The sequence below is a fragment of the Conger conger genome, chromosome 11, assembly GCF_963514075.1.
Source record: "Conger conger chromosome 11, fConCon1.1, whole genome shotgun sequence".
NCBI classification, from domain to species: domain Eukaryota; kingdom Metazoa; phylum Chordata; class Actinopteri; order Anguilliformes; family Congridae; genus Conger; species Conger conger.
In genome coordinates, this window is record NC_083770.1 from 4624716 (window position 1) to 4647145 (window position 22430).

The window sequence follows — 22430 nt, forward strand, 5'->3', positions numbered from 1 at the left end:
GACATCATGCTGTTTTAACATAATTCCACATTAGTATAACCAAATTCTGTGAAGCCTGACGACAGACTTGCCTAGCATGGTCTCACAGCTCAAACAGGCACTTCAGAAAGAGAATGCCCTACTTTGCAAGAAGTTTAAAAGAGGTATTACTGCAAATATTCCTCCCTTAGTGTCCATATAATGTATGTAGTAGTAGTTTTAATTCCATTTATATTTATCAATATTGGATTTCTATTTATAGTTATTGGTTCCTAGCATATTAAATAGTCAATATGCATGTAAAGATTCAATAAGCTATATCAAAGTCTTGCATGCATAAGTAACAAAATGCACCGGAAACCAAACGAGACGACACACAAGCCAATCTGATATTATATTAATCTGAAGTGATATTAAACATCCTTTGGATGGCAGAATTCACGGTCGAGAGCTGAGGCGGAATTCTGAAAGACTGCTGATATGTGCAAATCATTCACAAAAAAAGCACAGCGAATCACCCCTGCTTTTTTCCACTGGTCCCTGATAGCGGTGTGCCTGTGTGTGCCCTGGAGTGCCTGCGGCGTTCACTTCCACAGACCGTGGCTAGAGGGAGCAGCGAGGCCCGGTTCCTGCGCTCTCGCACGGCGCGGCTGGTCACATGGGGCACTTGTGTGAGTTTAAAAGTGCTTCGGTTCCCCCCCCCAGTCAGTGCAGCGCAAGCCGCAGCAAGATACAGTCACAGATCGCACCGCTAACTTTCTCTGCCGGAGCTTTCCCCCCCACACACACACACACGCGCACATACCCCCACAGAGGAGGACGAGAGCGGGCGGGAGAGAGAACAGCGAGTCACCGCTTTATTTAAGTGAGTACTCAGTGTTTACTGCTTTTATGTCTTCTGCTCATGCTGCTTTCTATAGGACTCTGTGGATTCTGTGCCACTTAATGTCACAGAGCGACTCTGTGTTCCCTTTGTAGTTTTGCGGCGTTGCTGTCCTCGCCTCCGGGAGATAATTAACGAGTGTCATTTGCTACGGTTTCAGTTCATTCATTCATTGTTTTTTTTTTCCATTGTTGTTTTTTTTTTTATTCCACATTTTTATTCCCAACAAAGCCCACCCGTCGCCTTTTGGGTGGTCATTCTGTTTGTTTGGGACAAGTTCTCCTCGCTGCCTTTGGTAGCGATTCCGGTACAAATTGCGGGAGATGCGCAGCATTGACGGACCTCTCGGGGGCAGAAAGTGCGATTCGTGCCTCTCCGAGAAGGACACCACGGAGCAGCCACGACAAAGCAGGCAAAGAGGAGCAGGGGAGAGGGGGAGAGGAGCAGGGGAGAGGGGCAGGGGAGAGGGGGAGGAATAAGACAGGAATTAGACTTAAAGTGGAATGCATTGAAAGCACTGACACAAGCTGGACAATTAGCTTAGGATTCCATTATCTCTGTGTCTTTGGGAAGCTCTGCCCTGCAGCCGGGGGTCAGGGGACGACCTGACCCCATGTCAACGCTCCTGCGGGGAAGCCATTATCAATCTTTGATTGATTAGTTTTAGCGGAAATCCTTTTTTTTCTCCCTCTCCTCTTTCTTAGCTATTGAGGTTTTTCCTCTTGTCTTTTTTCTCTCTGTCTCTCTCACTCTCTCCATCTTTGTCTCTCTCTCTCTCTGTCTCTCACTTTCACTCTCTCTGCTGGTTTCCAAAGTCCCACAGTAGCCCCTGTTGGTCTCCTGCTTGTGGGAGTGTGAGGGAGTACACTTGGAAAAAACACCCAGCGCTGCTTCTCTCCTGCGGAGAACCACTGTCTCAGAGCCTGTACAACACAGTGCAATAAAAGGGCAGCTTCGATAGGCTAAAGGAGATGCATTAGTAATGGAAATTTCTTGGAAATTGGAGTAAAAAAAAAAAAAAAAATTCTCTTAATTTAGCCCACCAGCATGATTTCTACCGATGACAAATGCCACACTACATTTTGGTCACTAGCTGCTTTACAAGATTGGTCCAGTGATCTTAGTATTTGCTTCCTTTTCATATTTCTTAATATGGACACTGTGGTCTGACAAACCAGGGTTAGGAGGGCGAGGGATCACACATACTAAGTCAGTCTCCTGGTCAATAAGAGAAAATGGGGATAGTCCAGATTCCACTGTGGCATCCTCTCTGTGCCCTCCGAAGGTTTTATCTAATTTGTACACTCGCATCGCTGCCAAGCAGATACACAAGGCATGGGAATCTTTCTGTGCGATGGAGAGCGCAGGCGATACTTCTGCTGCTGGTGTCCACAGCTCTTGGTCACAGTGCTCATTGGGGGGGCTTTCCGTTTTTCTTTTTGAAAGGTTGAACAGACACCGCGCGGATGAGCCTCGCACGTCCTCCGACCGTTCCTCAATCGTTCCCTCCTCTGTTTTTTATGTAAACATTAGAAAGGTAAAACGAAACTAGCATAATATTTCCCTTAGCATACTTACCCTTTGGGTAAACAGCTCTACACAGATGTCAATTTGAGCCGATCAGAAAGAGAAGGTTGACAGATGTTCTCCGCCCTAAGTTACACAAACTCTACAAATTGAAAGCTGGTGCTCTGAGAATCTCGAGAGCTTCTGTCCCCCCGTGAAGGCTTCGCTGTTCAAAACAAGCAAACCGTACGAACAGCGGTTCAATTTCCACCAGAGTGGAATTATGTTTGTTATTTGTTCTGCGCACTTGAATCTCTTTGATCCTGTCTGTTGTGGACATACACACCCGGACGCACGCACACACCGTCGCACACACCAGCACACAGATATAACACCGTTTATAGATGTAGTAGGTGAGGCACCCTGTGCAGAAAGAGAAAGTGATTTTGTATGGAGAAGGAGTGAGATGATATAATTTGTCACAAGAGTAAAAGCTAACTGATGACATTAGGAAATATTTAAAATAGATTTCTTGCTAGATACTACAAAAATATATGGTATAATGTTTTTTTCAGAACACTTGCAAAGTTGTGTAGAATAATAGCAACAACTCATTATTTAATGGCTAGCCATAGCCATAAAATAACAGTATTTACAGTATATAGTTAAAAGACAGGATTTATACTTTTCCACCATTTTTAAAAAATCGTCTTCACTGGCAACATTGCTGTCATTTTTTATGGTTTGTTTTTATATTTAAGACAAAGTACGAGAACAAACTAGAATATATGTTGGGTAGGGAAATACATTTAATTTTTATCTTGGGCAGAATCACATTGTTCTGGCATCATTACCTTGCAGTCTAGCCTTTCCAAGTATTCCTCCATATCACAATAAAGAGCACTGAAAAGCAACAGAAAAACTCATTTATTTGCCCTTCAAAAGAACATATATTGAGGAAAATGCATTTTGTAGAATGTCTTGCAATACCAATACCAAGACCAATTATAAACAGGGTTTAAAATATATCTTTAAAAAATCATATTATTTTTAAAATGTTATCTCACGCCAGAATCAACCACAACATACTAAACTTGTATTTATAACAATGCTTCATTTTATTCTGTGTTAATTATAATGGACATCAGTTTATTTGTTGTTAAACAACAGGGCGGCCTATTCTTTGCCATCCTGCTGAGGCAAATTCATATTTTAATATCAAATTTGTTTTTCTTGGCAATCACAATTCCCTTATGTACCCCTAGATGTGTACTTCATGCAAAATACTTGAGTTCACTGCCACAAAGAATTGTGTTTTTGAACAGTTGTGTGGTACTTCATTTATCAATTTTAAAGCCTCACTGTTGTCATTTGTAATTATGGTGCATTTTCTGCAATGCCCAGTTGTCAAAACATAGTTTAAATACGTATATATATATATGGGCGCAAAACCGGAGCTATATTTGAGCCGGCAAAAATCCCTGTATGGGATTATAGTGTTGCACCAAACCGTGTTTTGGAATCAGCTTCAGTTCCGTTGGTGCAACCCAAGTGCAAGCAGGTGTAAGTGACCCCGCTTTACAAAAGCAGGGGAAAAGTACTTGAAACGTAACACATGAAGCATGGGTGTAAGTAGATTAAAAACACTGTGCTCATTTCCTGCTTGATGCCAGCAACAGCATAGTCTGACGGCAGTTTAGTATCGATGGCTGAAACTTAAAGATGAGTGTGAAAGTGGTTACTGTTATGCTGCCGTGAATGATCTAAGGTTTGGAGGTCTTGGAGAGGCCATCCAGGGGCAGTCACACCCCAGAGTGAAGGACATGGAAGGCTGAATGGGGGCTAATCGCTGCCAAACCAGGTTTTCTGCCCTACTATTGCGGCCTTATAGTATGTTCAGCTATAACTTCTGAAGGACATGGGTATTTATAAGGCCATGATCAGTGCAGTGATGTGTTTTGTATTACATGCTTAATCATTTCTTTATCATTTTAAACATGAATTTGAATCATACGTACCTGGGGGCATGGTGTGGCCAGAAAGGCTGTGTATACCAGAGTCCTTTATGAGTGCAGTGTAGCGAAAGGTGGAACATTTTCATAAAAGTGCATGAAACATCATTTAGATCTATTTCCTATATCAGAATATATTTATATACGGTAAACTCCACAATGTTTGGGACAAATACATATTATATTTAGATTTGGCTCTTTACTCCACAATTTGTAATGAAACACTTCACACGTGGTTAAACTGCTGATTCTTAGCCTTTATTATCGGGAATTTAAAAAATGGTAAATGAAAGTAGTCATGGTTAGTACATCACTGATGATGCTCTGCCAGGCCTGTAGTTTAGTTGCCTTAAATTAGTTGGACTGGATTAGGTGACTGAACTGGCCGGTGAAAAATGTTCTTTGTTTCTTCAGCAATAGGTTTGGGATTATTGTCTTGCTGTAGGATGGTACAATGAGTTTGCAGCCATTTGATTGAACTTGAGCAGATAGGAGACTTCCGTACACTGCAGTATTCATTCTGCTGCTGCCATCAGCAGTAACATCATCAATGAAGCAAATGAGCCAGTGCCTTTAGCAGCCATGCATGCAAGCACTCACTTAATTCATTGCAACCATTCCCCCATGATAATCAATCAAAAGTTAATCTTGGTCTCATCAGTCCACAAGACCTTTTTCTAGAGTACTGCAGGCTCTTCTGGGTACTGCTTAGTGAACTATAACCTGGCGACCCTGCTTTGTGGCTAACTAGTGGTTTGCATTTTGCAGCGCAGCCTCTATAGTTCTATTAAGTCTTCTGAAGATAGTAGACACTGACACATCCATGCTTACCTCCTGAAGAGTGTTTCTGATCTGTCAGACAGGTGTTTGGGGTTTTTTCTTCATTAAGCTGGCAGTGGTTCAGTCATTTACTGCAGAGGCCTTCCTTGGCCTACGATGTGCACACTGAGGCAGTTGAACATACTTAACACAAAAAAGGTGTGTGAAGCCATTTTTGTCCCAAAAATGATGCTGCCCTGAAATGGGGGTGGGGGAGGGGCGGTGTGAACATCCTACTGTACACTGCCGTGTGTAGCACTGCAGCTATTCTGCACATAGTGCCCTGCAATAAACGCTGAGGATCTGCGCTTTAACCACATGTGCATTGCTTTATTACAAATCTAGAATTATGGAGTACAGGTCCAAATCATGAAAACATATGTCCAATATATTATGGACCTCACTGCCTATATTTTTATGTTGACATACAAATAACTTGTAATAATATAAAGATGCACAAACCCCTGCCTCATGCACTCAGAGTTTGTTGTGATTTACAAAGTGTTTAATGGTAACCTGCTACTCACGGAACCCTAACTTCATCATTCTTTCTTCTGGATAGGGAGAAAACCCACCTACCTGAAAAATAATAACCTTAAATCACTTCATTTACAACAGATAATTGTTGATTTGGACTTAGGACTGCTATACTGTGCTGTGGTGCTTAGCAGTCTATTGTTATTGTTCCAATAATAAGTTCCGACAGTTAGTTTGACAGTTATATAAATTCTTTATGGTATATTCGAGGCACCAGATAGTGGGGACTGTAAATGATTGAAATTCTTGGCTCAAAGCTAAGGACAAAGGGCATCATGGTTTGCTGGAATTGGGGCCAATCTCATCTCGTGTTGTTAGCAATGATAACTTATAAATTATAGCAGATGGTGGAAAACTGGAATTGCTGCTTAATCGCTCCTTTTCAATAATATCTGCACGGTGTATCATTCTTTTCATTAAAATGTGTCCCAATGGGGATTTATCTGATGCTGGTAAAATCCTGACTGTGTCCATCCTGAAACTATTAGTTTATGTACATTTTTCCTGGCTATCCTTATGAGTTTACCACCTATACTTTCTCATCCAGGAAAAAAATAAAAGTCTTGTTGCTCATGCTAGGAATTCTATTGGTCCCAAGGGCACAACCAGGAATTTTTTTTAAGTGGGACTTCCTCACCCAACACTCACACACACACACAAATTCCCTCCTCAGAAAACACCCAGCTTATTTCCAAAATTACAAAGGAAAGAATTTGAGAAGCAGTTGAGAATGTTTTTGTAAAGCTAATAAATAAAAAACAAAAAAACAAAGTGCATATATGATAATATTAAAAAAATCCAAAAACAAGGGATTTTTAAAGTCTTTGATAGGCCAACATGAATATTTTTAAATGATTTTAAAATGGCATACCATCTTCTATTTGTATTGCATGTAACTGTATAAAATATCAGTTTCAATCTTGGCAATGGGAAAAGCTGCCTATTGCTCACTCAGTATGCTATGACATTGGTTATTTTAGAAGGGTTTCAGGTTTGTTTTCCTTTCATTTGCATCCCTGTACCTGCGCCCCTGAACTGAAGAACCTGTAAAGTGAAGACAACACAATGCGCTCACACGCCAGAAGGCCCCGTAACAGCTCGAGTGGTCTAGTTGCACTCTTGAGTTTTGCAGGAAAGCCTTAACATAGCCATATGGTGTGGATTTTCAAATGCACTTTATGTTGTGTGGGCCACAGCAGTACATACAAATCATGCAGGCACTTAAAAAACTGGACCCAGAAGGAATCCGAACAACACCCCAAAGGCTAGCATGTGCCTTCCACAGTCCCTGTAGCCCCTGAAACGGCTCATTCTGCAGCCTCAGAAATCTAACAAAACTTGTGATTTGGATACTGAACAGAGAACAGGCCGGGTTCCCTTCCCTCCAGTTTTGCTGCAATGAAAGCATTGCTCGCTTACGTTTCGTAAGCAACGGCAAAACAACAGCAATAATAATAACAATAACAAAAATTATGATATTAATAATAACAACAATAATAACCATTTAAAAAAAAATGTAAGCTGACCTAAGTTCAAACCTGACAGTGTCAATATGGGGATAACATTCCATCAGCTGGAATTTAAGCACATTTACCTCACTAATGATGTCATGTATTTTAATATCTGACATTAACATGCTATATTATTGATTATGAATGGTGTTGGGAATGTTTTTTGAAAACATGTCTGGAAATTGCCCTTACAACCCTCTGGTGATAGATGAAAACTTCACCTACACGGCCAATGAAGTGCTTTGATAAAGGCGTGCTGTGAAGCAAAGACCCCAAGGTTACAAGCTCCAAGTACAACAACAGCAAGCAGATTCCTTTACAATCAACTGAAACATTTTTCCTGCTTTAGTACACTCCCAAAAAGTTGTAATTGTTTGAAACGGCAAAACATTGTGCAGCATTATCACAAGTGTTTTAGCCCCTCCAGGTGGACAAAGGCTGTTTTCATACTGGTGGACATACCACGATCAGACTGCTTTCTGAAGGGAATAGGTTCTCCCTGCTGCCTGTGCATTTTCTTTCCAATTTTTCTTTCCAGAAGACTTGACAATTCACTTTAAAAGGTTGTTCTATTGATTCAAATTTGAAAATGGTCGTTTTCTAATGTGCTCATAAATACAACCCTCAGGGAAAAAGTCAATAAATAAATCATTGCACAAAGATTTGTCTAAATGTTAACATGAAATGTTTTGGACATACTTCTGGCCTAAATAAATCTATATATTTTTCCATGCAAGTTGAAAGCATCAATACCAACTGGCTTGTTTATACAAGGAAGGTAACTGGAAAACAAAATGTCTAACAGAGATTTATCATATTTGGAAGAACAATATGATTAAGCAAAATGGGGCAAGGCACGGGCATGGGCAAACTGAAGGCATAGCTACAAACAGCAGAGAAAAAAAAGTATATCTGCATAGGCAGGACATAGCACATTAATAATAGTGCTAAGAATAAAGAGTTTTTTAGCTAAGAGATTTTTAGTTTTTCCTTTTTTGATGTTGAGTACAGAATACATTATTCTATCCACTGTCACTGAAATTTGAAACCCGTTGAAGGTCACGTTGAGGAGTGGGCACCTCCCTCTTGAATACAACTGTTGCTAGCTGAACTTATAGAGATTAAGAAATGCATTCAATATACGGAGTCAATATATATGAAGGTGCATTTTTCCAGATGGTATTCTACTCCCTTGACACTACTTCAAACATGCCGGATGTCGAGGGGTAAAGAGAAGTATGAAAAGGAAATAAATGTGTGTGTGAAAGATGGGGAAAAAAAGAAGAGGATCGATATGATTGTAAATGAAACCAGCTGGGGACATTTACCATGTCCAGACATATTTAAGTCCACTGTAAGTCAATTTTATAAAATTGACTGTTTAACATAATCTACACAAAATGGTTGTATTTCATTTGATATCACCAAGGGACTTTTCAAATGAGATGCATGTTCCTTGATTGTATTGTTACAGTTCTTGTATTTACTCATTGAGATTTTTGTACAGGCCCAGTGACCAGCCTGCCTTTAATTTATAGCATGTGACTGAAATGTCTGGCTGACTTTCTTGTACTGTGTGGCTGGAAAGGGGTGGGTCTTGGCTGATACTCCCAGTGCCTAGCCAATGTTTCCTTCATTAAAATCAAACAAACCTGTCATTTAAGTATCCTGTTGGTAAAAGCAGATTTAAACCATTAGTTAGAAACAATTTATTAAAAATGCTGCTTTCTCAAACCATGATGTAAACAGCTTTTTGACTGTAGCTAACATTGACCTAGATTCGACCTTTTTCCTTAAGTATTGTCACCTTTCCTTAACACACACTTGAAAATGACATACCCAAAATAAAATGGTCGCGTACTATTCCTCAACCCTGGAATAGTCCCTTTACTTACTAAATGCTACCATACAAACCATACTGAGTTGAAGATAACCATTTTACACCTCTGTACCCATATTGAATTGAAGATAACCATTTAAAATTTCAGTAGGCCACCCATTTGAGTTGAAAATGTTTTGTTTTTTTAAAGCACAACATGTTATGAGAAGGGATGCAACGTATACTGATTTTACTGTGTGTGCTTGTGAGTAAAGCATATCTGCATAAAAGAACCACTAACCAATCTGTGAAAGCTAAGAGTGACCAATGCGGACTTGCATTCTGGCTCGCTCCTATTACAATGCACACCTAAAACTCAATATAAGCGAGTGATTACAAAACCGAGAATATGGATTTCCATGTTGAGATATTTTCCCAATAGCAGAACCCCCCAGTCCGTGATTAAAAATCTGTTCTTCCCGCATGCTTCCAAGTCAAACTGTGAACAGCTAGACCTGTGTTTGCTACTCTTTTGCAGTGATGTGTGGGTTCTTCTGAACATTTCTAACCAGGTCTCGGGCCATTCAGACCTGGCCTTGACTTCAACTGTTCCATTTATCGTACATTTTCTAATTATGTTTCTGACAGTGGAAATAGCAGATATAGCTTTAGAATTTGCGGAAATCATATTTAACTCGGTACCCTTTAGGGTTCAGATTTGCTTTCGATCACATACAGATTCTTTGTAACAGACATTTAAACCAGGGGTGCCCAATTTTTTGCACTGTAGTTTTACGCTGGTTTGATTGGGAACTCATTTTATCCAGTAGAGGACAGTAGAAGCTTTCCAAAAGTGTATGGCATGCATAATTCTAAACGTGGAGCATAACATTAAGTCATAATATACAGGCATTAGTTGTAATTGTTGTTTTCTCTGGCTTCAAATATTTTACTGTTGGCAACTCATTTGTATGGAGAGAAAAATGGGTCTCAGGAATGAGTCAGAGAAAAATGAAGTATGAAGTCTATGATATGAACAGGATGAAGAGGTACATATTCCTGCTTGTAACACTTTTGTTTTCTTACATTGTGTCGTATTTTTGATATCGTTATATCTGCATTGGGCATAATAGACAATGGCTCATTCTAGGTATGTTTGTATTGGGGGATTATAGTAGCATGGTTTGTTAGAATTCATGCCATTCACAATGAAAATTGAGTGTTGAAATCCCCTTGCAACAAAACATTCCCACCATAAAGGGCAATTGTATATGCTTCATAATGGACAAAACACATTTGATTTATTTTCAGGTTTTTGGTAGGTATTTGCACCCCTATTTTAAGATCAAATGCTGATGAATTGATGTTGATGTAATTCCCACTTGGAATTGTTGCAGAAGTGAGTTTCATGTGTTATACAGTTGATTAGTAGTGGACTATGTGATATACAGAAATGCACAACGGGATATATTGGAGACACTAAGGGTACACTGCTTACATTTTGCTTGATAGAGCTTTATTAGTTCTGCTTATCACCCTCAGATTTTGTACACTTGTGGTCACTCTGATTCACGAAATTCTTGCCTACATTGTTTTGTATCACATTTTGCATAGTTTTGTAGCACATCCGTTTATTTTTACAATTTAACTATAAATAAATTAAATTGGTGAGTATGAATGTTTGTGTCCCATGTGCCAGACCCGAACTCCCGAATGTGGTTCATGATTATAGTTGCTTATTGACTCTCTCAGACACTAAAACACTTTGATTGATGTGAATTGGAGCAATAATTGTATGGACAAATTACTACACAACTTCCCTGTGTTCAGAAGACCGCGTTTGCCCACGATGTTCAAAAACCCCGAACAGCAACTGAACCACAACTACGACAGTTTTGCACTCTGTTTTACAGGCAAATCTTTATTCAATATTTATCTGGTTGATCTTAACATTAATTAAAAACTGACACCATCTATATAAAATAATGTGTGTAGGTGCGAGAACAATTTTACAAGGAACACTTTTGGCTGAGCCATATAAGCCTGCCCGTAATCTTTCGTTAGCAACCGCTTCTCCACCACAATGTCACAGTAGAGCACCATCACCATGTCACTGTATGGTCAAATGGAATTAGACTTTACACACACATAAAAAGCAATGCTGATGTGGTAGTAGTTTTGTATTTATTCCTCATGAAAATTGCACTGTTCAGAATATCGCGTGCTAACTTGGGGTTTGGAACATGGTGAGTTTATGTTACCATTTTAGTTAGTTAGTTTAACGTGGTCGTGCATTGAGCTCGTAGAGCTATCTAGCCATCGGATTACAATCTGACTCACTAATAATATATGTCAAAATGCTTTAAATCTAGTAATATGTACAAGAAAGGACCTGTATACTGCTAGTTCCTCTGCACTTTCCTCTACATAATATGATGGAATTGTTACGGCATGATGTAAGAATGACGCTTGGACGTGATTATGAATTTTTAGCATGCTGCCTGCTGAGCCTTGGCATTAGCTTGATGAATATGTTGGGGAGATGTTTGACATATGGATGTGTGAAATTGATTGGGTCTCTGATTAAGTTCATCAGCGTGGCAATTACCCTGTGCCAAGCGTTGATCTGCTCACAGCATGATGCCAAAAAAAGGTTGTTGTGAGGTAGTTTTTAAACTCAAAATTTCTGTTGCAAACATCAAAATGGTACCATTTATGCTTGTGATAATTAACATTACAGGGCCTTGTATGAGGCCAATTTAATTCATCTTGGAAAAAAGAGTGTTATTTGTATTGTATTTTTAATATATATATATATTTATATATATATAAACCAAATTATTGGCACCCCTAACAATTATTATAAAGAAAATCAAACAAAATTACATTTGCTATTTAGTTTCGGTTTAATTTAATTAATCTCAGTCTAAAGGAACTATATTGTATCATTCCATCACTTCCTGTTTCACTAGAGTTTAAAATGAGGTAACAAACGTGCAAAATCCCTCCAATCCCCCGTCAATTCAGAAGACATAGATGGTTACTGACCATCACAAGTTTGTTAATGGGTACAAACAATATACTAATTATATATTTATGTTCTGCATACCACTATTGTAATATGTGGTTATTTGCTTTACTGACACCTTCCTGTCAGCTTTGACCAGTCTGGCCAGTCTCTCATTAACCAGGCATTAACCTGTCTGCAGAACTGCTGCTCACTGGATCTTTTTTTTTTTGCACCATTCTTTGTAAACTATAGAGACTAGTGTGCAAGAAAATCCCAGAAGATCAGTCATTTCCGAGATACTCAAACCACCCTGTCTGCCACCAACAATCATTCCATGGTCAAAGTCACTTTTTGATGTGAATATTAACTGAAGCTCCTGACCTGTATCTACAAGATTGTATGCATTGCACTGCTGCCATACAATTGGCTGAATAAATTGCATGAATAAGTTGGTGTAATAAAGTAAATAAAGTGCTCGGTGAGTATAAGTCACAATACTTTAACATTTTATAATAGATATCCAAACTACAGCATTTACTAAAGTAGTCTTTATGTAATTCCATGTGCCATTATGTGTAATGGATTGATCTAAGATCAGTGATAAATTCTCTTAATTCCCCATGATGAACTGCAGTGTAATTGGACTGGTCCACATGAGAACAAAAGGCTCACATTCGAAGCAGTAAAAATAGATTACCACCAACACTGACAGCTAGGCTTCTAAAAGTGCAACTTTGGCCCTGAAGGGATTAACATGCTTGTTTTATTTGTGGCTAATGTCTTTGAGGTGATTCTTGTCTTACTTGCACAAAATTCATCCTGAAATGTTTATGTGCAGCACTGCTAGGGGCAAGGCAGTGTTGTCACGGCAGCCCGCATTCCTGCCACACATCTCAGCACTTTCCTGCAAAGCATTTCACACTTCTACTGAATGCTTTTTTACTCCAATTTAGACATGAAAAACAAAAAGTTGCATTTTGAAAGTCCTCCCCTGTTGCCGAGAGCCAGCTGCGGTCTGCTTGGCATGACCAATTGCTTCTGTAGTCAAGTTTTCTGACCTTTCTAGATATTCTCTCTTCTTATGGACAGGAGGCATCCGAGAGTAATCCCATGTGTTTATCTGTTTCCGTTATACGGACAGTGTAATAGCCACTGAATCAGAGTAGGCATTCACATGGTAAATCACAAGTACAACACTCAGACTAGAAATTAATAAATGATCCAAAAGAAGATTTTAACTCAAAGTCGGTGTGAGTGATTGCACATATTCATCACAAGGTTTTGCTGTTATGCTTTACTCCATGAGAGCGTTCAATGATACAGTGAGCTTTAGCAGGAGAGGTCCACACAAAGAACACCCCAGATGACTCTGTTTCTTCTTCAAATGGTAGAATTTCTATTTAAATGTTTTATTTAAATGCATAAAGCTCCAATTACCTCCTTTCCACTTCTTTCCTTTCATTTGTGTTGATTCCTGTCATCAAAGCCACTTGCCGCCCTGCCAATCTGAAAGCTTAACATACCCAGGGTTTCTTTGGGAAACTTCACATCACAAAGGTGATTATCAACTTACTAAGTGAAAATGGACATTGTGGCAGTGTCTACAAAAGTGTCTTTAATAGCAGCATGGCATGGATTGAACTACAGCGATTTCTCACCTTTGCACATTGACCACAATTCTGTCACACGAAAAAAATCACACTTTGAAAAATAAATACAAACTCCTCTTCATTTTAAAAAATGTGACCTTAATTTTATTCAGCGCAGGTTCATTTTTTGCTAGATTTTGTTTGCAATATGACTTATTGGTCCAATCATAATGTCTTCTTGACAGACGTCACCACACTGCCATGCTACACAACATCCAGGTGGACCAGTTCTGATGGTTATTGCGTCGCGATATAATGATGCCTACTCTTTTATAAAATGCATATGACTGGAAGGACAATTTCTATAAAGGGGGAAAGCATAGCAGAACAAATACACTATGGGGATGGATGGTTTATAAATGTCTGCAATATGCTCACCTTGCTATCATACAAGATCCCATGGGTTATTGTCAACTCCATAGCCAGTTACCTCACAAACAATACACACTCAGTGAGCACTTTATTAGGTATTTATTAGACCTATATTTTTTTACTTCTACTTGTTGTTGCCTATCCACTTAGGGGTTTGACACATTGAGTTCAGAGATGCTCATCTGTATGCTACTGTTGTAATGTGTGGTTATTTGTGTTACTGTCACCTTCCTGCCAGCTTTGATCAGTCTGGCCCTTCTCCTCTGACCTCTCTCATTAATAGCGTGTTTTTGGCCGCAGAACAGCTGGATGTTTTTAGTTTTTCACACCATTCTCTGCAAACTCAGAACCTAAATAACAATTCTTCCCCATTCTAACATTTGGTCTGAGCAACAGCTCAACCTCTAGACCACATCTGAATGCTTTTATGCATTTAGTTGCTGCCACATGATTGGCTGATTAAATATTTGCATTAACAAGCTGGTGTACAGCTCTACCTGATAGATTGTGTATTTGCCCAAGTAATTTTAGACCAGGGATAGCTGCGTATGTTACTGTCATCTGTAGGCGACTGTCACGTACCGTGGCCCTGTCTCCTAGCATTTCCTTTTGTATGACCTTTGTTCTTGAGTGTCGTCTCTGTTCAGTCTCCATAATCAGTTACTCACCGCGTTATCAATCTCTGATCACTCACACCTGTTTTTTGTTGTGGATAATTGTCTGTGTATTTAAGCCTGCCTGTTTGTTCAGTTCTTTGCCAGATTGTCATGTGTCCCGACCATACTTTGCAGCATTTTTCTGCCTGCCTGTTTCTTGTTCTGACCTGGTTTGTGTACCCTGACTTCGCTTTGCGTATCTGCCCTTTCATGCCTGTTTGGATTACCTGTTATTGGACCTCGCTTGACTTCTTGGATTACGGATTTTGGACTGTGTTTTGTTGTTTATGCTGATTGCCTACATATGTATGATCCACTGCCTGCCTCTTTGACTACAAACTTGACTATCTGCATTGATTCTGTTTGCTGGTGTTCGACCATTGCCTGTATCGACCCTAAACTTTTCAGTACAAAAACCTTCTCTGCCGAGAACTGGGTTGCGATTGGTTCCTCTGTCCCTGTGCCTGACAGGCGATAAAAGAATGAAGACAAAACGGGGCCCACAGTAGATTACTGCTAACCAGAGGCAGCCACCATGGAGGAAAGAAAATGGAAAGAGAAGAGCAGGGAATTGAATAGGATGTTTTAGTTGTCTGCACATGCTTTGCCAATGAAAAGTATATGGTTCCCCAAAAAAGTTTCTTATTGTGTAGATTTTGTGATCCCTGATAGGCTAGGCTTTTAAATTGTTTGCTGAGATAATGTGGCCTATTCTGTTATGGATGGACTGTTTAACTACCCTTGAAATGGAACACAAACTGTTTCAAATTGTTTCGCATTGCAGCAGGTGTGAATAGTTTCAATGCAAAATATTGGCAGACAAATTATTAACAAACAAATTATTGATACCAGAACCTCTTGGCCTGCTTTGCAATGCAGGCCCCAGGTTAACTATGCAGCATATGTTACCATAGTGATGTACCCCAATTTAAAATGAGTGAACTTTGTGATACAGAAAACCACTTGGCAAGTTATTTAATTTTGCTTGTTTTTCTCTACATCTGCATCTGCTTTAATAACATGCAGAAGGGTATGAGCTGTGAATTTTGGGAAGAAAATTGTAATCTATTTACTTAGCAACTACCAAGCATTTCCAAAAGCATTATTTCAGTTCTGTCTCTGTATATAATGGAAAATCTACATGGATAATAATGACATTCAAAAGTTCAGATTGAACAGTATCTCTACAGATTCTTTGAGTTGTTGACATCCTGTCACACACAGCATTTGGCGGTTCAGCATTTTTAATATTCTGTTAATATTCTGCAAACTTGTTTACATAACCGACAGCTACATTAGAATCTGTGGTAAAATGTGACTAATCTCTATGCTGAGAATGTCAGCCTGGCAATAATACAGTGGATATCAGGGATGCAGACCAGGTGTCACAAGAAATATTATAACACTCTTCCACCACCATTTGTTATGATTATTATGAAATTTTTGAGATGTCCTTATCTAGTGCTGGGCAACTCAGTTTTAAATATGCTGCAGCCACAATATCTAAACAGAAAATTCCATCTGAATAAAATGCTAAATTAAATCATTCTAAATTGAAATTGCATATACAAAACCCGCTATGTCCATCTGTGCTTTTTTTTGCAGCAATCTCTAAGTCCACCTGTTTGGACAAGGCAGCGGAAACTGTTGCAAAATCACCAAGGATCAAACTGGAAACATTATAAACGATGAAAGCATTCCATGAATATACCAAAGTTTTACAGATGGCTGTCTATGATCCCTGGCCCCCAAAAGTGTCCAAAACTGTGACGTTTTAACCCTTATGTGCCCAAATTATGTTGAAAACTTACTTTGCTCCATCCAGTAGACAACATTGACAGGTAAGAGTATCACATCAGGTTCTGGCTTAAAAAAAAGTATCTTATCATTTGCAGCAGAATACGATGGGTTAAGTTAGGTATTACCCTGTAGTTTGTTGACAATGCAGGCATATATGCACACACTGCTCTCTCATTTGTGTTCATTTTAAAACTCGCTTGTAGGCAATTATTAAGTAGCCTACTTTGCCGTTTTAAATTACACAGTACCATGGAAACAAACAATGCAACGGTTCCCATTTGCTGTGGCTCATTCTATAGATGGTGCATTGGTAAAAATACAAAAACAGTTCAGCTCCTTGTCTCTTTTATTGAACAATAAAATATGGATTATAATCAGTGTTGTTTATTATATGCCACCTTTTTCCTTCATGTTCATCAAGGGTGTCAATAATTCTGGAGCTGACTGTATGCTGCATATTCTCTATATATGCAGTACAGTCCCTAGGTTTCCGGACAGTGGTACAGTTTTTGTTCTTTTGGCTCTGCACTCCAGCTTGTAGGGTTGGAAATTCCTTAGAACGGGCAGAATTACTTGGCTGACAGCGTTTCCGCTTGCCTGACGGTGAAACCACCACAGGTTCGTCCATTTCATCAAAGTTTTCCATCTTATTTAATGTTAATTTGGCATGGAACTGGCAGGTCTTCTGATTGACGCCGTGAACATGGCGGCTTTTTGCCAAAGAGCACAACCGCCCTTTAGCGGTTTATGCCAACAAACCGTGTTTTGGAATAGCTTAAGTGTGGGATTTAGCGGTTTTGCAAGCAAAAGTATTTGATTATCTTTCACATGATATTTATCTCATTTTTCATGGAAGTGACGTTTAGTGGCTTTTGTGCCTGAAGTCTTCATATGCATATCGAGTATATTTCAGCCTGTTATAATGGCCCGTATTCTAACTATGGACTAACTAAAAAATGGAAGAAGGCAGAAATATAAATGAAAAATGTAAACAATAAATTGCTTCATAGTATGTAAACAAAAAATGGTGTGAGAATTAACCAGTTTAAAAAAGGTGCATGCCTCACTGGTAGAATGTTTTAAGCAGTAAGATGTTGCTATCATGAACAAAAAGGTTGGAGGAGAGGGTCTGGATCACACTGTAAAAGGAAAACCATGAGTCTGTCAAAATATACTTCAGAGGTGCAGGTCCTCTCTGACTGTTTTCTGATTATTCTCCCTGGGTAATATTTCCTCCGCAAGGTCAACTCTGGTTGCAACCTTCATAGTCCTGAGTTTGGTATTGATTTTAATCAAACCCCATGTCTATATCTACAGTGGCTGTCCCACAACAGGGCTCATATTTCATGCTTCTGCAGATTCCTAATTGATTGCAATTAGAATGGGACAGGGATCGCATGCTCCTTCCCTGGACCCCCATGACTGATCTTGTGTCAGAACCGAGCAGAGCACTATTATGTTCAGCAATGGCCAGTTTCAGAAAGACTTCATAGCTGTAGCATTACGCACATTGTGCAGCCCTGCAATGACCAAGGCACTGTGAGAATAGTATTTATAAAGTACTTGTTCCTTGATGTGGACCATACATCAAAATGTTAGTGACACTTTGTTTTTTTTTTTAAAGAGGTTGTATGGTTTTGGTTTCAAATTCTGAAGAGCTCTGTGCTCTGGAGTGGAAGGTTTCCTTTCAGCTGTTATAAAATCGATACGGATGATGTAACTGGTCTACTTTTCAGAGGGGAAATGGAATCAGACACCAGCACAAGAAAGGCTCCGGGTTACCTCCGCATGAGGACAACTGTGATCATTGTCAGACGGCTGTCTCCTACACTTACGTATCATCCCTATCTCTGCTACTATCATGATGATTAAGGGCATGTCGCTGGCTGCAGAGAATTCTCGGTACTCACTTCCCTGTCCTTTGGACTTTATTGAAAAGCTCAAATACATGGATGCATTACTTTTATTCAAAATCACTGAAGTGTGCGCTGCAACAAAAACATATTGAGAAACCCTGGGAGAGAATCAGTATGTTTTAATTTATTTAAGAGTTATTGCTTTTAAAATGTAATGAATCAAAAGCTGGATTAAATGTTTCATGCTTTATAATTGTAATTATATAGCATCCATAGTTACCAATGGGCCAGGTTCTTACAGTGGTTATAAATACCTTCCTGATATGTTTTGACTCAAGGCTACCACAGGCTCAGATCAATTAAGGCTCTTAGTTTTATATTCTGAAAGTAAAGATACATCTGGCCTCTGATTGAGCTTATTATGAAAAGGCATGTTGAATTATTCACATTGACAGCTGCTGTGAAAGCATCTGAATCATTATAAATGGGAGGGTGATAAATGACAGATGATGCTTGATAAGAAATATGTATTCTTTAACCCCTCAAGTCTCATCCGCCAGTGAGGGTTTTTTTGCATTTATTACTTTTTTCATGATGACATTTTTAATCACTTTGGTAACAGGATATACCGCTTGAAAGCGTTAAAACTCTGTAGAACCTATTTTTATATGCCATTTTTTTAGTGACCACAGTTCCTTATTTTATCTTATACATGTACATCCACATACTACAAGAAATAAAATAATGTCAGTGTCCTTTTCACAGCAAGGGTTCAGTGAACCAAATGCATAATCATTATTAATTCTAAAAACGTGCTAACTTGGAGAAACATTGATAGAATATCCAATGTTTCCTTACAATATCTCTGGAGAAATTATCATTGTTGTCTATATCACCGTTGCATACTTCTAAAGTACCTGTCTATATGAATAAATAGTAATGCAGTTGCAGAGAAAATGCTTTACCCCCATCCAGGTGTACGAAACCTCAGTATAACTTCTGCTCAGCAAAGAATAGACTATGGACATGTTATTGAATTGACAACCAAAATTATTTTAGCTATTTGCATTACGTTACCAATGGTGCATAGTTTGTTAGAATTGCATAAAACAACATAGCATTTTTTCACCTGTGTAATGAAATTGTAGCACTTTTAATATGCACGCTGAGACTGTTACGCTTTGGCAAAAGCAGTTAAAAGATATTATGGCCAAAAAAAATTTTTACAACTAAAAATGTATATTGCGATGCCTATGTCTGAATAGAGGACTTCCTTTTGAGGAGTTCCTTTCGTTTTTGGAAAACTACCTAGACATACAGTCCCCTCAAAAAGTATTGGAACACCAAGGCCAATTCCCTTGTTTTTGCAATACACTGAATACATTTGAAGGGGAGACAAAAATATAGGCAAGAGTTCAGAATTTCAGCTTTAATTTCCTGGTATTTACACGAAGATGTGTTAAACTACTTAGAACATAGCACCTTTGGTTTGGTGTGATTTGTTTAGGAATTGACCTTGCCGTCTGCTAACTTTTGGTGATATTGTCATTGTCATGGGGATTTGCCCACTGTTGTGGCTGTGGCTTCATTGTGTTTCTAAGTGCACCAGCCACAGCCAGAATAATCTGCATTCAGTCAAAAACTGAAAATCTTTTCAGTCAGAAAGAAAACTTATACTTTCACTGTGTTTGAGCTTCTGTAACATTGTTTTAGTTATATTTTGAATAATTCTGAAATTATGATTCTGAAAAACCAAAGGGTTACCTTTTAGAGGAGACCAGAATTATGGCTGTAACCATTTTATTTTAGGCATGTAATTTTCAAGCTTGTGTCATGAAAAGGGCCAATGCTTAGGGGTTTTTAAAAAAAGAATAACTGTGAATGGAGCTATTTAGGTATTATGGTATAAATACCATCTCAGTTAAGGCAAAGATGCAAAATGTAAGGAGTGACATTGGCTCAGGAGGTAATAGCAGTCGCCAGTAGACTAGCTACAGGTCTGTGCTACTCTCCAAATACAATCAAAACTTGGCTCTCACTCACTATAATTGATTTCTTGGTAGCAATCACTTGATATAAGAAAAGGAGGGACCCATATTAATTGACAATACTGTTGTTCAATCTGCTGTAACTTGTGGCATGGATTTGTTATTTGATTGGGCATTGCTTTGTCTCACATGACTTTTCATGCTTAAAATGGACTGAAAAACAACACAACTGGAGCATCCGGGCTACAGATGTATACAGGATGATAGATGTCTAAAAGATGTTTAAAAATATGAAGATATCATTGAGCCTTTTTAAATGATAGGAAGGGATTTGCAATGGTCTTGTAACAATGCTTTAACACAATCTTACCTATTGTACCTTCAATTTGATTATGCTTAATTCTCAGGGGAGTTCTTTAAATATAATTGGCAATTGGCATCCCAGACTGGCAATGCACAAAAATACTTTTAAAACTAAACAATATGATTGCTGAGATAAAATCCAAATGCTGGACATACACTGTACTTTATTAATGTTTCAATGGAACCAACCACAAAACATTAATTTAATGAAAATTGTATTCATATGTATTATATACAGTACTGTGCAAAAGTTTTAGGCAGGTGTGAAAAAAGATGAAATTTTAATATTTTTATCAATTAACAAAATACAAATTGAGTGAACAGAAGAAAAATCTAAATCAAATCAATATTTGGTGTGACCACTAAATAACCAGCATCAATTCTCCTTGGTGCACTTGCAAAAAGTCAGCCATTTTGTAGGCATATAGTCAGGTGTGTGATTAACCAATTACACCAAACAGGAGCTAATGATCATCAATTTAATATGTAGGTTGAAACACAATCATTAACTGAAACAGAAACAGCTGTGTAGGAGGGTTAAAACTGGGTGAGGAACAGCCAAACTCTGGTGAGGTTGCTGAAGACAGTTTAATGTCAGAAATCATACACCATGGCAAGACTGAGCACAGCAACACGACAAGGTAGTTATACTGCATCAGCAAGGTCTCTCCCAGGCAGACAGAGGTTTCCAGATGTGCTGTCTTAGCTCTGTTGAAGAAGCACAAAGAAACGGGCAATGTTGAAGACCGTAGATGCAGTGGTCGGCCAAGGAAACTTAGTGCAGCAGATTAAAGACACATCATGCTTACTTCCCTTCACAATCGGAAGATGTCCAGCAGTGCCATCAACTCAGAATTGTCAGAAACCAGTGGGACCCAGGTACACCCATCTACTGTGTGGAGAAGTCTGGTCAGAAATGGTCTTTATGGAAGAATTGCGGCCAAAAAGCCATACCTCCAACATGGAAACAAGGCCAAGCGACTCAACTATGCACGAAAACGCAGGAACTGGGGTGCAGAAAAATGGCAGCAGGTTCTCTGGATTGATGAGTCAGAATTTGAATGAGTGTCTGCAGGCAACAATGAAGCATGGTGAATGTTCCTTGCAAGTTTGGGGCTGCATTTCTGCGAATGAAGTTGTGGATTTGGTCTCCTCAATGCTGAGAAGTACAGGCAGATACTTTTTCATCATGCAATACCATCAGGGAGGCATCTGATTGGCCTCAAATTTATTCTGCAGCAGGACAACTACCCCAAACATACAGCCAATGTCATTAAGAACTATCTTCAGCGTGAAGAAGAACAAGGAGTCCTGGAAGTGATGGTATGGCCCCCACAGAGCCCTGATCTCAACATCATCGAGCATTTGAGGCTGTTTTGAAGGCAAAGGGTGGTCACACAAAACATTGATTTGATTTAGATTTTTCTTCTGTTCATTCACTTCTTCTGTTCATGCATTTTGTTAATTGCAAAAATAAACTATTAACATTCTTATTTTACAGCATTTTTTTTACACCTGCCTTAAGCTTTTGCACAGTACTGTGTGTGTGTGTATATATATATATATATATCATATTTATTTTATCTAAAGTGTGGCTAAAGAGTGGCAAAATTGTTTTAATATTCCAACTGGATATTATAATTATTCATATCATATAAAAATGCAACATG

At 38.8% G+C, this 22430-nt stretch overlaps 1 protein-coding gene across 1 annotated transcript in view; it reads left to right on the forward strand.

Moving 5' to 3' along the window:
* Positions 1–701: 701 nt before the first annotated feature.
* The window catches only part of LOC133140968 (ciliary neurotrophic factor receptor subunit alpha-like), a 229986-nt gene continuing 208257 nt past the window's right edge, over positions 702–22430 (forward strand). The window contains exon 1 of the mRNA XM_061261302.1: positions 702–844. The gene's annotated coding sequence lies outside the window, so the exon portion shown is untranslated. The remainder of the gene's footprint in view (positions 845–22430) is intronic.